This window comes from Taeniopygia guttata, chromosome 2, assembly GCF_048771995.1.
Source record: "Taeniopygia guttata chromosome 2, bTaeGut7.mat, whole genome shotgun sequence".
NCBI classification, from domain to species: domain Eukaryota; kingdom Metazoa; phylum Chordata; class Aves; order Passeriformes; family Estrildidae; genus Taeniopygia; species Taeniopygia guttata.
Window position 1 is genome coordinate 42,122,359 of NC_133026.1, and position 16,006 is coordinate 42,138,364.

Sequence of the window (16,006 nt, forward strand, 5' to 3'; positions counted from 1 at the left end):
TGGCCGCGGGGCCACCCACTGCCCCGAGCACCGCCCGGAGCGCCGCGGGCGGGCTGTGGGTGTGAGCGGGCGTCGGGCGGGCGCTGGGCACGGAGCCCCGCAAAGGGAGCGCGCCCCGGGCGCTGGGCACGGAGCCCCGCAAAGGGAGCGCGCCCCGGGCGCTGGGCACGGAGCCCGCAAACGGAGCGGGCCCCGGGCGCTGGGCACGGAGCCCCGCAAACGGAGCGGGCCCCGGGCGCTGGGCACGGAGCCCCGCAAACGGAGCGGGCCCCGGGCCCTGCTCAGGCGCCCGACAGCAGCATGGCTGGAGCAAGGCTCCCGTTGGTTGGCTCCTGGTCCCGGGATGGCGGCACAGATGACGCCCGTGCCAGAAGGGCCGCGGCTTCCCGGGCGCGCAGAGGGGCGGCTGTGCCCCGTGAGCGCGGGGCGCACGGTGCATGGGTGTGTAGCCTGTGCTGTGCACACTGTGCTGACATAGCTGTGTACACCGTACGCACTGGCATACTGTGCGTATCTACCCCGCTGCTTTCCCACCGAGCGGCGCACAGAGGGGACACAACACCGGGCAGTGGCATTGGAGAGGTGGCAGAGCCCCCGTGCCAGCACATAGGTGACAGGTAAAGCAGGAGAGGGAGCAGAACCCAAACTAAAGCGTCAGCTCCCCCACAGACATATCTTTGGCCAATTCGCTCAGCAAGGCCTGCAAAGAGGGCAGCAGGGCTAGCCAGTACTAGGTGTTCCAGGTTGTAATGTTTTTACATTGCATATAGATGTAATGTATATTACATTTATAAGAAGCAAATGAGGAGTTCTGGATGCAACTTAAGTATTAACTGTCCCTAAGACGATTCCAAGTAGAATGCCTATTGCGATTGTCATTTTCAAGTGTTTTGATAGACTCAAGTGCAGCCGTGCCTATGGGGAGGAGAATGCTGGAGTGTTCTTGGTTTAGACAGCATTTGGCCTCATAATCTTGGTTGTGTTATTGTTCAGCTGCATAAGAACTGCATTTGTATTGGGCAATCAACAAACCTTGAAACAAAGCAGCAAAGTGCAGCAAAGAGAGGAAGTGGCAAGAAGATTTTAAGTCTTGCGTTTCTTCTGAATTTTGTCACTGAGCTCTAAAGCTGTTTTTAGAAAAACAAATGGAATGATGATTACTGTTTCTTTTGGTTTCTGAAATATTTTGATGAAAAGTATAAGGTGAATTTGGTAATAGCTGAAATAATTCTCAGCTAAAACCATTCTGCAATTTGACAACAGTGATTGTTGAGATTACACAATCTCAGCTAAAGTTTGTTTGGCTGTGTCACAATGGTTTGGCAATCCTGATATTTTTCTCAGGAGAGTGTATTTATTTTTATTATTGCTCTGAAAAATTTTATTTGCGAGAAAAGTGACTATCAGTGTGCGTAGAACTATACGATCGCTGGCAAAGGTTTGTAAAGATGGTCACTAGAATTTGCAAACAGCCTGAAGCAACAGCTCTGAATGCTATGATTTTATTTCTTTCTAATTTCAATGGAATAGTAAATTTAAAACCTCATAAATGAGATTTACATCCTGCTCGTGGAATGTGCAAGTGTTCAGACACAATTATCTCTGTGATTTTAATTCAGTGGTGCTCACCTGAACATTAATGGGTTATGCTTGTTTAAGAGCATAATTGTACAAGCAGCTCGCTCCCACTTAGCAGTCCTTCTTTCTTTTACTGGGGAATGACTCAGTTTCTTAGAGCTGATTTGATTATGCAAATAAATCAGTATTTCTGTGCATGAAGAAATGACTGTGATAATGCTGGTAGAAGAGAGTTGTGCATCAGTTGGCTAATGTTGCAGTGGAGTGTAAATCAATGAAAGATAGCTGTAATATAATGAGCAGCAAATAGTTCAGATGAATTTTTCCATTTTTGTATTTCAGAAAAATTTCTGGACACTGAAAATGTCTCAAAGGGAATGGTTTCTGTTACTGTTTAATCTCTCACTTTTCTGCGTTAATGCTTAGTGGGATTTGTATCTGGCCCTCATTACTGAATTAGTTTAGTACCATTCTATTTAATAAGTGGTATGTTACCCGTGAGTAAGCTACTTCTCCAAACTGCATCAGGTGCAGTTTGCAGCTTGCTAAAATCAGTCTGACTCCTCTGCAGTCAACAAACTGCAGAGGGGGTTGACTTGGCCAAGTATTACAGACTAAGACTGTTTAAACATGTTTATTTGAAAGTAAGGTCATTTGCTCTTATTTTGACATTTTGTAAGGCCTCAGAATAGCAGAGGGAAAGCAGAATAAAATGGATTGGTTTCTGTAAATGAACCTGTTTGTGATGGCAAGAGGACCTTGGAGCTGTTGTAGTATGCTTCTGCGATGTTCTGTCGGTGCATCGCTGTTACTGGAGGTCTGACTTCCTCTGCTGTGCTCCTTCAGGAGAGAAGGCTGTTTGTCAGCTGCCTCAGGAACTGGAGGTGCAGGAGTTGGAGTTAGCTGTGCCTAAGCCTAAGCAGAAGCCCAAATAGAACTGGAACACTGAAGATGTAAATAAGGAACTCTGCCCAGAGTCCTGTTGTCTGTGTTTCTCTGGGGAGAGCTCTTTTTGTTACTGAGGTGTGGGAAGAATCCTGGCATTAATTGAGCTGCTTCTGCCTGGTTCTGGACCTCAGTACTATGGCAGCAGGATGTTTCAGTCTTGGCTAAGTCATTTGAAGAAACAAAAAGTCCTAACTATGTCAGTTTTCAGTGGAGTCTGGAGACCCATACTGTTGGACCCTCTCAGATGCCAGTTGTCTACAGGGCCATGGCAGCCCTGGGCAGCAGATCTGTCATACTGCTTTGTGGACTGTCTCCATGCTCCCCTCCAAACTGGAGTGGCAGTTTGAGACCAGTGGCAACGTGCTTGTTGTGTTCCTAGTGTGTCTGTTCCATGTTAGCCTGTTTCCTAGACATATGTGGGTATAAGGCAGAGTTTTAAATGAGTATAGGTTGACCAAGAATCATTCAAATACTGATGGAGATCAGTAGATCCTCTTCCACATTCACTTTGCCAACATCTTCCAATCAACATGTCTGCCTATGGCGAGCATAAGGAGGCTATTTGTACAGATTCCCAAACTCCTGGAAGCTGTGGGGGATTTTGGTGACATGGGAGGCCCTCCTTGAAGCAAGGCTAATGCTTCACTATGTTCCTTGTTCCCAAGGCCTGCCCTGCGTGGGAAAGCAGTCTGTCTCAGCGCTTGTCCTTTCACACCCTTGCTGTGCAGGAGGGCAAACTTTCTTGTGCCCCTTCCAGGACTCATATCTGATCCCACCGTGAGAGCAGGCTGTCCGTGAACTGGGAAATCAATGACACGGTGGCCATGACTGTAAGGGGACAGTCCTGGACTGAATGTTTGGGGCAAACCAGAGTCTCTGTGAATTTTGGCACTTGAACAAAAGATGATTAGTTGAAGAGAATTGTAAGAAAAGTTTTGCTGGGTTCCTCACCATGATCATGTGATGGGAGTAAAGAACAGAGCAGTCCTGACTGAGCTGCTGTTCACACCATCTAAGAGTGGGCTTGCATTCATAGCCTCTATCTGCCCTATAGGCAACATTTTGAAAACGTGCCCGTGGCAGTTGCAGTAGAAAGTTGAGTAACTGTGTGCAAGAGTCAGCTACAAGAAGGCTGAGAGAAATTTAAGTGTTCAAGGAGTGAGTAAACTGCAAAGAGGGGGCCTAGATACATATTTATTAATATATCAGTATATTCAGCAGCTGAGGCTGTAACACACTGTGTTACTAGGGAGAACTTCCATCTTGTCATGCTTGGCTATTCCAGAGTTCATTACTCACATGTGACTAACCTAAAATTCCCTCCTAGACACAGGAGTGGCTGGAGAGAGACAAGATCTCATGTTTTCAGGTGGTAGAACGGGTGCTGTGACTGTGTCTGTCTGGGTCATACATGGTCCCTGTGAAGAGCCCATGACGATGAGACATTTGCTGCGTGAGGCAGGGTGTGTAATTTAAGCAGTGTCCTTGTGCCACAACCTTCTTTTTTCCTCTCCCTCACCTGTCAATACGTACATGAACACAAGGCTGGAGACAACTGAGCCTTCCAGATTTTTTGATGTCTGCACAGAGCAGTAAAGCTATTCTAGTTTTGATTACAGCCAGAAAGAAGCAAATAGCTGAAAAGGTCATTAGCTGAGAGTGTAAATGACATGGTAGAGTGATGAGAGATTAGTGATCTGCAGGACCAGAACAAGGAGTATGATCAACATGAACCCCACAGGAGTCAGGAAGGCAGTTTTCAATGAGTTAAGAAATCAGCTTGGCTAAATCACTCAAACTGGAGAGACAAACCTACAGGAAAGGAGAAAGTAAGTTAGCTTTTAGGTTGGTTGTTAGGGCTGAGAATAAAAGTACAAAAGAAGCATGTCAGAATAAAATCAGAAAAACAAGCATGAGATGAAATGCAACTAACGAGCGAAATAAAACCCCCACATCACTCCAGAAGCTCATTAATTGTGTGAAATAGAAAGGGTACACTAATTGTGAAGTGAGAAGACTAAAAGGTGTCAGGAATGCAGTACCTTCTAGATTTCACTGTCTAAGGTAGTAAAAAAATGAAACTAATGCATTACTGAGGTGCATTTTCAGTTAAGAAAAGTGTAGAATGTTTAAGCTACGTATTTTCAAATTGACATGAATTTTCTCTTTAACTATGTTCTAGAGTATTTAAAGCTCTTGCTAACAGAATCCTAGTGTCAGTAATCAACATATTTAAGAAGTTATGAATACTAGGTGGGATAGAGGGAGGCTGTAAAGTGACAAGCCTGGTGGAGAGAGGATGGAGAAAAAAAATGTATGACATTATTAAGCAAATTAATTTTTCTAGAAAAACAGTGAAAAATATATTTGTACATTCCTGAAAAATAATATAGAGACGAGTAACTGGAAACAAGAACTCACATCTCAAAAATCTCATTGCCCTTACAACCACATGACATATCTTATGGCTAGAGAAGAACTCTACATTCAATATGTCTTGATTTTCAGGGAAATTTTTATGTGCTTCCCATATGGAATGTGTGTTCCATGTTGATTAATAATGTGTGTTCCATGTTTATCTGCAGCTAGATGTGTGCAACACTTGTTGGAAAACCAGAGTTACAGAGTTGTTTTCTATCAAAATGGAAATGTTTATCAAGTTGGATTGCACAGATTCAGAATCTGGTGACATGGATGTATTCTTATAAAAGGGAAAATGCTTATCAAATTGACATGTGTATCAGGCTGGGAGGGAATAGGTATGCTGGAGAACAGGAACAAAATAAAAAGTCTTCAGTTAGAAATATGAAAAAAAATCAAAAGTTATTCAGCCAAAACAGATGTAGCCCTAGGCAGGAATAATCAGCTGGTAGGCCAAACTGATTAGGTGGAAATTCTGTACATTAGTAACTCAGGCTTTGAGTGGTCACAGACCGGGTGTGAGTCAATCATGGCTTGTTATTGCAAAAAAAAAGAGATAAGCATTTTGCTAGGATGTATTACAAGGATTAGAGTTTGCAAGACCTGGCAAGGAATTCTGCTTTGCTTAACAGTTGTAAAGCTAGTTTTGAATGCTGCACATGAAGAATTATGTGGACCACCTAAAGAGCAACCAGAATGTCAAGGGACCCAGAGATAATAGCAAATTATTTCAGATTGGTTAATTAGGGAAGAGTAAGGGTAGGAGAATGACAACAGTCAGCAAGTCTATGAGAAGTTACTAATGAGATGGGAATAACTTCTTCTCTATGTCTACCAGGAGCAGAAATTGCAACCATGATATTTTAGCTTAAACATTGGGAAAAGTGGTTTTGAAGAGTAGAGTACTGGAAAAAAGTTGCCAATGGTATGATCATAGTCTGTCCTTGTCACTTTAAGAACAGGGTGTGTGCATCTCCCTCATAATCAGAAATTTACTAATTATAGTGAGGCTGTTCATATGACTTTCTGAGGACCCTTCAACTCTCTGTTTTGATTGTTTTTAATGTTATAGAATCATAGAACAACAGAAGGGTTGGAAGGGAGCGTTACAGGTTGTCTAGTCCAATCCCACTGCAGTGAGTAGGGACACCTTCCACTAGACCAGGTTACTCAAAGCCCTGTCAACCTGAACTTGAGCACCCCTAGAGATGGGGCATCCTCAGTTTCTCTGGGCAACCTGTTCCAATATCTCATTACTCTCATCATAAGAAAGTTCATGCTTATACCAACTGTAAATCTTCTGGTTTAAAGTTTGAAAATGTTGCCCGTTTTCCTGTCACTACAGGCTTTGGTAAGAAGTGGATCCTGTCCACCAGTACACCAATTGTCCCATCTCATGGCCTGGAGCACATGCCACTCTATCTGATACTAGTGGAAGATTTCCTTCTCACAAAAAAAAAAAAAATCCTCCTCACAATCATGCTCCTAGTTAAATTAATTTACCTGTGAAACACAGTGCAACTTCTCTGGTGTAATCTTGATCTTATCTTAACCTTGTTGGTTGTAACTAAAAGCTTGTGCAATGTTTTGGAGTTTTCTTTGTATGTAAAACTACATCTCTTTTGTTTTGTTTTGTTTTGATCCCTAAAGCATATGTTGTAATACTAAACTGGTCACAATCTCCAAGCATCTGCCATGAGTAAATACAGGAAGCCTCCTATGGGTATTGTACTTGGTATTTGGTAAACTCTGAACCTGAGAATTTCCAATCATTTCTATTGTGAAATAAGTACTCATTGCAGGCTTTTTTGTTAAAAATATAATTTTTATACCTCTATACTTGAAATACAGTAAGTGTTTTCAACCAGATTAATCAAAACAGCTCAGAGTTTTTCATCCCTGTTAGGTCCCAGTTATTTATGTTTGCAACATGAGTAAAGAATAATTACCTTTACTAGTAAAATCTGCTTTGTGTGTGTGAAGAGAACACTGAAAGCAATATTTGAAGTCAGTCAACTTGTTTTGTTGTAGTTGTTTCTTCGAAAGAAAATGTCCCTTTTTTATTGTTCTCTTTTGATAATAAAGTATTAGTTTTCAATAAGGCAAAAAAATAAATAGTTGTTATTTGTACTCATTCTAGATCATAGAAGATGGCAATAGTAAGTAGCAGTAGAGCAGAAAATACTTTTCTCCTTGGTGTTTGCCTTTTCAACATAAAGATCACTTTTGTAAGGCAATGTCAAGATGAGTAGAGTAACTGCTTAAGCTCAATTTAAAGTACTTCTCCCCGCCCCCACTTTGTAGCCTTTGCTGCTGGCCAGATTCAGCCTTATGAGTTGTTTTTTGTTTTAATAGGGAATGCTGTGACAGAGAACCCAGTTATTTCTGTAGTGCACTGTTTTAATTTACAAAAAATGTTCACAAACATCAAACATCAAACTACACAAAGCGTAATATCTGCTTACAGTTTGTTCTTTCAGCTTTCTCTTGGGGGCATGTAACTGCTGCTTCTCTTGCTCTCTATGGCTTTTTTTTCTGTTTGTGTACTGGGTGCTGATGACAGACAGATATGCACTGTCCTTCCTAAATATACTCAACCTTTGCATTCACATTCAAACCACAGTGCTACCCTTTATACCACATATCTTAGTTCCCACTCCAGACTTGCCATGCTTGTCTGGGTTTCGGCCAGTATTTTTTGCTATGGCTGTTACTGATAAATAAAGGCAAATTTAGCACCATTAAATAATCCTGTTCTGCCCACTATTCTCAGCAGTGCCCACAGAGCAAAGTCAATGGCTACTCCCAGAGACAGCAAATCTACAGGATGAATTTATATTAATAATGGAATATGTATTTCTGTAATCATAATGTTCAAATTGCTGCAGTATATAGCAGCATATATACTGCACTTGCTTGTTGGTTTCTTAACCTTCTGAATGAAAGTATGCTTTTGTTTCTGAGAGAAGTGTACTCTTTCTTCTGGTGGTATTTCCCACAGGACCTCAGGAAAGGGCTGGCTTTGAAAATGCTGCTTCCCACAGCAGCAGAATGGTGCCGAAATATTGCCGTAGGAAGCAAGCACCCTCAGAGCACAGCTTCTGCTGAGTCTTGAGATAAGTATGAGGAAACGACAAGTGTCTCTGCTGCTTATGAGTCAGCCCTTTCCTTTCCTGGATGCTGTGAGTTTCTGCATTCTTCCTGAGGTCCTAATTTAGCTGTCCTGCAGCTACTATCACAGCTGCATCATTTTCCTTTGTGTTGGGCAGGGAGTTCCCATGGAGTTGAGACCTTATCCAAAGGTGAGCAAACCTGCAATTTAAGAGTGGAAGAAAAGCTCTTGTGAGTGGCAAAGCTGGTGCATCTGAAGTGGCAGAAACTCCCCCATTGCCATCCATGAGTGTTCAAGGATTTAACAAGACAGTCTCTGAAATGGAGTAGAAATCCATCAAGAAGAAAGAGGGTACAATTTTTTTTGGTAACCAGTTGTGGAACAGTGTTACCACATCTGTGGCTCAAGATAGCTAGCTGTCACTCCTCCAGGTAAGCTCCTTGGTGAGCAAGTTCTTCAGCTGAACTGACTAGGCTCAGATAGGATGCCAACAGCAGCTGTGGTCACACCTTTTCATTAAGTCATGTGTGAGATTCTGTGTAATAGAGGAGAGCTCTGTCACCGACCTAATTACAAGGAAAAGCAAATCGTAGTGGCTGCCTGCAAGACCCTGTGAATGTCAGTAAAAGTTTTACCATTGTACTTTTGTACTAGCTTAACCTATCATGACTTCAGTCTGCTTGTGCAGAGACCCAAAGAACTAGAACTCATATCAGCTTCTGGGCTAAAACTGACCAAAAATAAAATACTGTACCAAAATCTGCTCTGAGTTATTTAATGTTTCATACAAATTTAACTCGACTAACTACAATGGAATTTCTTTTCAGTTGCTCAGTTGCACAGTTGCAACCAAGTGCACATCTTTTGTCTCATGTGTCTCCCAGCTTCAGAAATCTCTTAATTTCTTATGTTTTTCTTTACACTAAAGCTTTTTTATCTTTTCTGCTGAATATACATTTGATTACTAAATTTAGTGCTTCTCTTCACATGACCTATTTCTTTTGAGTCTTAGTGTTGTTGCTTGGATACGCTTTTCTCTTCTACATGAGACACTTGGTTTAATCTTGCCTTTTTTTTTTTTTTTCTCTGCTTTGGGCAATACAAATGGATTGTTATTGAATATTTTTCGGGTTTCTAAGTGTATAGTTGGTTTGCCTGGCACCTTGGTTTCAGCAGAACTTTTGTCTTTGATTGTAGATTTGTGGGTTTATGTATAATATACCCTGTGTAACATAGAACAGCATACTATTGCATTTTTTTACAGTCAGTTCCAAAATGGCACAATTATGCCAAGTAAAGGCCAATTACCATGTAACTTATGAGAATAGTAAGATTTAGAAATAAACAGAGAGCTATTTGGTTTCATTTTTCTAGTGCTGTGGCTGCAAGTTATTTCCTGGAACACCTTACATGAATTCTTGATCTAGTCATGGGATAGGGAAAGTAAGTATACAGAAGGAATAAATCAAGCATTTTAATTGGGACTGAAGTATTCTTACTCCTTTATGGAGTTTTGCTTATACCACTCTGAAAAAGGTATACTAGCCTAGTACAAGAGGAAGTTGAAGGAAGGGTGGAAGAGACTTTCAGAGTTAAAGAATAACTACCATGTTATTCTCTCATGTGTGGAGAAGATAAATGGTTCAGAATTCTTGACCTAGAAGAGTGATGATGGAAAGCAGTACAAGAAAAATCTTTAAAGCAATGGATGGTGTGGAAAGGTAAACAAGAAGCAAGCACTCACAAAACTCACAATACAAGAATTAGGAGCATCCTTTGAATCATGGTATAGATAAAAAAAATAATCAGGAAGTACTTTTTCATGTGACAGAAATAGTGGAATGTGGTGCTGTTGAAGACTGAGGAGACAAAACTGTGGATAAGGGAGTAGGCAATGCGAGGTGTCTCTTGATTGACATTGAAGATAGTGGCCAGAGACAAATCACATCTCAGTCCTTTGATCGTTGCTTACTGGAAACCCAAGAAAACAAAGAGAAGGTTCAGAGCATGTTGCTAGATTTTTGTATGGCTTGTATTCTGATTTATATAATATATAAATGTATATAATGTCTGGCCTATGCTGCTGCATCTACACTGCAGCAACTTGTAAGTATGCTAATTGATTAAACATAGGACACATTTACCTCCCTATGCTACAAGCATATCTTGATTTTGTTGTGTAGGGTGTTTGGTAATGTAGACCAATTCTGAGAAGAAAGGGGATAGTTTTAAAGTTTACTTTTGTCAAAACATTCCATGTGCTTTCTGGTGTGTGGCTAAGTAATCACACTGATGTGAGTGTTTATTTAATACTGTGTATTTTCTTTGTGGGCACACCCAAAGTTTCATGATGGCTTGTACTGCTGGAGGAATAATATAAAGATGTATGTATGCAGGTGTTACTGTAGGCTGTGTGAAATAAAAAAAAAAAAAAAGCTTATGCTTGGTAATCAAAATGAGAAATATGTATGCAGGCATGTCCTTGATGGGTAACTTCTTGTGTAGAGAACTGTTGGCTTTTGAGGCTGATGCAGAAGTCTCTTGGGAAGACAGATAAAATGCTCACCTAGCTAGAGAAGCGACAACCTAAGTAAGTGGCTTAAACATATCTGTCTAGAACCATTTTCAGTGCTGTGTGGTGTACTTCCTGTACTCCCACTGTTGCTTCAGAATGGTGCAGGTCTGTCTTCAGGCCTGTGGTGTCTCTGCCAGCCCTCTGCAGATATCTTTGATACCCAAGGGTGTGTCAAGTGGCACTGGATCATGCAGATAATCTCTGTGAGTGGCAGCTGAAAGGTCACCTGGGGAGCTTCAGCTGACACTCCTTCAGGTAACAGCAGTGTGGAGGAACCTACCTGGGGAACCAATTCCTCACCTAGATGTGTCAGAGCACTGATGTGCAGCCCTGAAAATATAAACATTCATTCTTCAGTTACATGGGCCGAACTTAGTGGAGTCAAGACAAATAAATCGCATTAAAAAATCATGCATGTGTGAGTTATGTAAGAACGGACTTCACACTGTGCAGAGTACAGTACTGGATACATGACCTGGATTCAATTTTTATTTGATTTGGATATTTAGTATAGAAGAAACTTTAGTAAAAGTCAGGTAAAGGCTAAGGTATTGTTTCTTCTGGTCTTTTAAGGAACTACATTTTTTTTACAATTTTCCTCCTTATTCAAATATGTTCAAATGATGTTGAATTTGTCCTATACCAAACATGGACATTTAAAATAGCAAATGTTTATGGCTTTTGAAATTAAAAACCCCCAAATTGGTGAAGTACCTTTATTACCCACTGTATCCTTTGGAAAATGAATGATGTCACAGTGAATAAAACAATAATTAAATGTAATCATTCCATGACAAACAAATTAAAAAAAACCCCAACAATTGCAGATCTACATAACATAATCAAGAAAGATAGTGATGTGTAAAGTAAGCTGCAAAATCTCCATAAAAATAATTTAAATTATATTGTGCAAATGATATTACATCTTACTATAAGAGCTCTGTATTTTTTAAATCAATATTAACATTTTTTGGAAACTTAAGAATATTGCTTTTCTTCATATTTATCATACAACATTTCTTCAGTCATAACAACAAAGTCCCATGAGTATATTGAGGTCTCCTGAAAGGCCATTTAACTAAATGGGCACAAATACTGTCCATTGAAGGCAAAACATCTTTCACATTTGAATTTAAGGTCGTCCTTTAAAAAGTCAGAGAGGAATGTGTATTTGATTACTTTGCTAATGATCAAGGAAAAAAATCCAATGTATCTGGTAACTCAGTATTGCTTATTAACAGGTGTCTAAACAAAATATATGCAAAATCCAAGTATATTCACAAGATGTCTTTCTTCTTGATAGGTGATGCTGATATCTATAATATTCCAGCTTGCTAGGACAGTGCTGCCACGTGGACCATGACCTTCAGTGTGGGATACTGTTACTGACACCATCTAATATTGCTAGTACCCATCTTAATTCTGCCATCTACCAATTACCCTGCTTCTAAGAACATTAAATGCCCAGAATGTTTTAGATGCTTCAAACCTAGGTTAGTGTGAGTTTGCAACTTCCCTGAATTGGTAAAGCTCTGCAGCTGCACAAATTCTTATCCATTTCTGAGTACACAACCATATTAAGCTGGAACTGGCCAGAACAGCCTGTCCTACCAGTTGTTGCACAGATCCATATTTCCAGACAAAGATCCTCAATTCTGTAGGTCCTGCCTACCTGATATGTGGAAAAACATCTCTCTGAACATATTGTTAAATACTAAGGGCAGCTTTTCAACCCTTACTACCAGTCCTTTACAAGTGCATGAGGGGATGCCTGAGGGATTTCACATGTTACTTGTGCACTTACACTGGCACGGTGACTGCTTGTGGACACCTGAAACCACCTCACTTAGTCTGGAGGTGAAATTTCAGTTCAGACAAGCTGGCTCAGCTGGGGGACAGAACCAGCCCTGCTTCTTACTCTTACTTCTGTTAGCAAGATGTCAGCTTAAGAGTGACAACATGTAGGTGTTGACAATTCACTCTATTTCCCCACATTTCCAGAGTGTCTGGAAGAGCAGTCAGGTTCTCTCAGAGTTAAGTGAGAAAGAATCGTGCTGCTGCAGGTGTGGATTTCATAAAGCAATGGATGAATCCTCCCACACCTCCACGCTGGCCTTCACCAGGTCGTTCCCTGCGGTAGTGCAGGGAACTGGTGCTGAGAGTGCAGCACTGCAGCTTATCTCAGAGCCACCAGTCCCATGCACCCCAGTACAGCAGTAACATATAAAGTTTTATGTTCCCATGAGTTCTGGGGCCTTACATGCAGTACTAGTGAGACTCGCTGTGACTCACATACAGCTTTAAATACACCCATTCACACCTAGGCTGGACTGGCTGAGATTGTCTCTACCCAGACACCTGACACCCTCATTAAATCTGACGTGAACACAGACTCCTGGTTATATAACGTGATGCCAAAGTAAAACATTGTTTTTCCTGAAAAAGGAAGAAACCCCAAATGGAACTTGCATTCCATTCTCTGTTTTTAGTACCTGACTTCAGATCCCCCAGGCAAAAGATTTTTATGGGCAACATTAATTGTTCATCTTTTTTTGACTTGTACTTGACATTTGACATTATGAATGGAGAATTCTTTAATTTAATGTTTTGCTTAGATTATTTCACTGTAGTACCAGCACAAGGGAGCACTCCCTTCTGCAACTTAAAACAGGGCAAATACTACACTCTTCTGCCATTCCCTCTTGGCAAACACTAGACATCTGCTTCAGAAGGAACGGAGAACAGAAATAGAATTGCTGTTTTCTACTACATTGCATTTCTAATTGCTGATTGGAGAGGATTTTTACTAAAATAAATTCTTCCTAAAATTAGGTTTTCTATATCTGAGTGTGCTTCAAATCAGATTATAGAATTATAGACTACAGAAATAAAAAAGAAGTTCAAAGACCGTGATAAAATCAAGGATTCTTTGTACAGACTCATAGTACTAGATTTTAAGTGAAACACTTGATACTAAGAATATACTAGTCTCTAATTAGTTGGAATTTTTATAAAATATCTTTAACATTACAAATATTTTGTATCTGGTGTTTTTGAATGTATGATTATAGCAGACAAGTCAGGTTAAACATTTTTCAGATTCACTTTGAGTGCCTTGTGTTCCCTCGAACTGCCAGAAGATATCATAAATCTTTATTACTCTGTGCTTGGAACACTTGATGACAGCACTGGGACCCACGTGAACGCAGATGTTGAAAAACTGTACCTGACTTTGCATTCAAGGAACTAGCTGGGTAGAAAAAGTACATTCTGAACTAGATCAGCACATGCAGTCAGTTAACAATAGCGTGTGCTCGCCTCCGAGTTCTGTCAGTACTTTTCTCGTCAGTACGCTGTAGAAGAGATGGCAGCAAAAGGCTTTCTCTTTTGACTCATCCCATTTTTCTTTAATAGCTAGTCTTACTTCAGTGATTGCTAAAATGTTTCACTGGATAGTTCAAATGGTGCTGTTTTAATTAGTTCAATATTGTTTTGTTGGTTTCTAAGCGAGCAAGGGCCATAATTTTGTGAAGTCTAATTATCGCATATATATTTTGATCAAAAAATAAGAGGGATTTATTCAAGACCTGCATTTTTTATTTCTGTTTTAAAATCTTTGATGAGTATGCCTGAAATTGGGGTCACCTGAAAATGAAGGTGAAGATATGAATCTGAGTATGTAGATGTCATATGTAAAACTAGACTGACATCAGTACTAATGACAAGTTTGGGTCCTTAGAAATAGCAATTAATAGCAGTAGGATATCTGTAGTTTTGTAGTTTTATAGTTTTATCATTTTCAAGTAATGGTGAGAATAGTGAAATAAACAGGTGTACAGTTCATATTAGGGGATAGCAGTCAAGCAAAGAAATTATATGCAGGCTTGGAAATGTATCTTAAGGTGCAACATGTATATTGCAAGAATGGAAAACAGATCTCAGTGTCTTTAGATTTAAAACTATTGGACAGCTGTCAAATCTACGATTGCTTTGCCAGCAGTCTGCCAGTGCTACAGACCCTGCCTAACTATATAAGTGAATGTATTTCCCTAGAGAAATCAATTTGTGACACTGTGAAGAATCAGCTAGAAAACCTACAAAACTATTTTTTTTCATAACCAAAAGGTTCATAAAAGACCAGTAACCAAGTTATGCTTCAGGTTACTTAAAAATTAGAGTAAAATGGATTATGTTGAGGTGTGGCATTTACAAACAGTATATATAACCTCATGAAGTTGTCCGTAAGAACCTATTAAATAGTTCACAAAGCATTAAAAAAACCATCATGTACATATTCGATATCATTTGGAATGACTGATGGTGTTCCTTCTCTCTGATTTTTTTTGCCTTAAAAGCCTCATGCTGTGGTTGTCCAACAGCTGAATTCAGGCACAAGAGGTGAACGACAACTGGAATCATTAACTTCTTCAGCCCTCCTACAGCAATTCCCATTCATAATTCAGAGCCCTCAACATAGGACTGGATAACTGTTGTTATCTTCAGTGAGTGTTTCTTTGAAGGTAGTGGCTGGAAGGACTTTTGCTGAATAACAAATCCTTGAACTTGATGTGCCCAAACCTTGTTCAAGCTCTTTCAGCTTTTTAGAATTATCTTCATTCATTTCCTAAACCCAGGCAGAGATATTTTTAAAACAGGTATTTGAAAAACACAAAAGGCTGCAAGGCTGCATCAGATAGTATAGTCAGGGACTGCCTCTGTGAAGCACAGCCCCAGGCATGGCTTCATGGCTACCCATGAATTCAGACTGCACATTTTGTTAGAATGTGTTAAATGATGTTATCCAGTAAATGATAGTAATTAACCAACTGACTGTGCAGTACTGTTTCTAGCCATGCAGTAACAGATAAACCAAGTATGTTCTGCCCAGGTGGAATGACAGACACCATTCTCTATAATACAAAATATGCAAAGAAGGAAAATTACCTTAAAATTGAAATATACAAAATGCACTGATTTTTGTTGTTTTTTTTTTTTTTTCCCGTTTTTGCAGGACACGCTAAATGCAGCCTTTACAATTGATGAAGTCTCCAGATGGGAGAAAAAAAAGGTGTTGTATGCCAGTCAGTGAATGGAGGCAGTCCAACTGAATGTATTGAAAATTCCAGTGATGAGTTACTTCTGAATAGACTAATGATCATAGGATATAGGATGCTATTCCATAGCAGGTGGATGGTGAAGTATAGTAAACTACATTCTTTTAGAATGAAAGGATAGCTAGTAGAAACAGAAGGCCATATAGATTAATCAGAAGCACTGTAACCTCAGTTACCTCATGACTCCATTTGTCTAAATGCACCAAAATTCAGCCTTTTTGCTCCTGGCTCTATGATGTTAACTGGACCCTGGTAGTT